Source organism: Lactuca sativa, chromosome 8 (assembly GCF_002870075.4).
Source record: "Lactuca sativa cultivar Salinas chromosome 8, Lsat_Salinas_v11, whole genome shotgun sequence".
Taxonomy (NCBI): Eukaryota; Viridiplantae; Streptophyta; class Magnoliopsida; order Asterales; family Asteraceae; genus Lactuca; species Lactuca sativa.
In genome coordinates, this window is record NC_056630.2 from 150,890,060 (window position 1) to 150,892,218 (window position 2,159).

Consider the following 2,159-nt stretch of genomic DNA (forward strand, 5'->3'; position numbering starts at 1 on the left):
GATATAAGTAATATATATATATATATATATATATATATATATATATATATATATATATATATATATATATATATATATATATATATATATTTACAAGCATATTCAAATATCATTAAGAGTCCCGGCCTAAGTGCCGATTAATTCTCGCCTTAACCAATTACTCACATGACCCTAATCGACCGTCCGATTGCCGCCTAGTGATTGTTACAACTATGCAAATAGTTGATCAACCAATTTGCAATAAAAATGGTAGGAGAGCTTCACATGTCGACGTCGTCGGTTAGCTGTTACGATATGTCATTACTCATTAAAATATTATGATTTGGTATGTTTATTTTGATAAAGTTTATCATTGTTTTAAAAGAACTTTAGTAAATATAATTTAATCCGTTACATGTTAGGGTCAAAATACCTTTATATTTTCTAGCTTATCCTAGGCATTGGACATTTGAATCCTCAAGACGGACCGATGATTACAATAAAATAAAAAGAATCATATATACTATAACGAATGCGTCATTATTTATGACAACTAAATATGATTTTTTTTTCAGGACAATATTACATTCTATTGCTTATTCTTCCGAACGGTATTTTAGTATTTTGATTATTTATGATAACCAAATATGATTTCTTTTTCCTCTGCGATATTGCATTCTATTCCTTACTAGTTGTGAAACTCATGTATTAAATGCGTTAATTTAAAAAAAATACATATAAATGTTAAAATATTTAAGAACTTTGAATTTATAAGAAAATAAGAAAAATAATGAATTATTATAATGAAAATGTTTTTTATCTTTTAAATTTAAATAAAGAACAGATATTAATGAGTTTTAATTTTGAGAATTTTAAAATTAAAATGTAAGTTTATAAATGAAATTAATATCCATTTATTATAATTATTATATTAAAATATTATATGAAATTTAATAAAATAAAAAACATATAAAAAATGATATATAGAAAAATAATTAATTCAAAATAACTATAAAATGAATTGAATGAAAATATAACAAATGGTAAAAGATATTTAACAAATCGAATGAAATTGTTAGTATAAAGAGCCTTCATTTATTATTCCTTCAAAGTTCAAACAGTATTTTAGTATTTTGGTTTCCATGATATTTTGAGTTTTGTTTGATAGAATAGTATTAGTCGGCAACTTTTGATTGACTATTATATTGATGATATTTGTTTTTCCTCACCGGTGTCGGTGTGCTCACATAAGTGTAGAACTTTTGTTATATCAAATCGCTGCATTTAAAAGTACAATATTTAGAGATAAAGGTAATTAAATAAAAAAAAAAAACCTATATAGATAAAAAGTATAATTCAATAATTGAGTATGTATGATTATCTTGGTGATTGGCAACCTTGTAACGTAGCTCAAAGTCAACTTTTGATTTAAAACTAACGATATGTATAATGTATTTGTTTATTGCTTTTGTCACAAAGATTTTTCTAAAACAAGAGTCGCGAGTTTGAACCCTTTTTTAATGATCCTTTTGACCGGCTAAAAAAATATTTTTTTTGTTTTATTAATAATAAAGAAAAATATATTTAAAATTAACATAGGATTTTTTTTGTTTGTTTTTTACCGTTCCTATAATTGAAAGAACAATGTGTTGTTTAGTTTTATTCAGGGGTGAGCATGGTGCGGTTTGGTGTGCTTTTTGGTTCAAACCGAACCAAAAACCGCATCTTCGGTTTTTTGAATTTAGAAACCGCACCGTTCGGTTTTATGCGGTTTGGTTTTTGCGGTTTTTATTTGCGGTTCGGTTTTTTTTTTTTTTTTTTTTTTTTTTTTTTTTTTTTTTTTTTGCGGTTTTTTGTCAATTTTTTATTTGGTTTTTGTTTTGCCTTTTTACTAAAACTCAGTAACTCAACGAGTTACTTTGACTAGGATGAGGAGTGTTAATCATTTCTTCAGAAACTTTATGTAGAGATGAGGAGCGTCAGATTGACTCTCTTATATGAATATGAGAATGATGAAAGTTTTATTTCAAAAGCAATCAGGGATACTCTTATAAGGTTGGCAAAACTAAAGCCCAAACAATATCTTGGCGATGAACGGATACCACCACCTCTTGGTTTGAAATCAAATGATATAACCACCCATCCAACATTCTTGTAATGCTTGAATATAATACGAATTA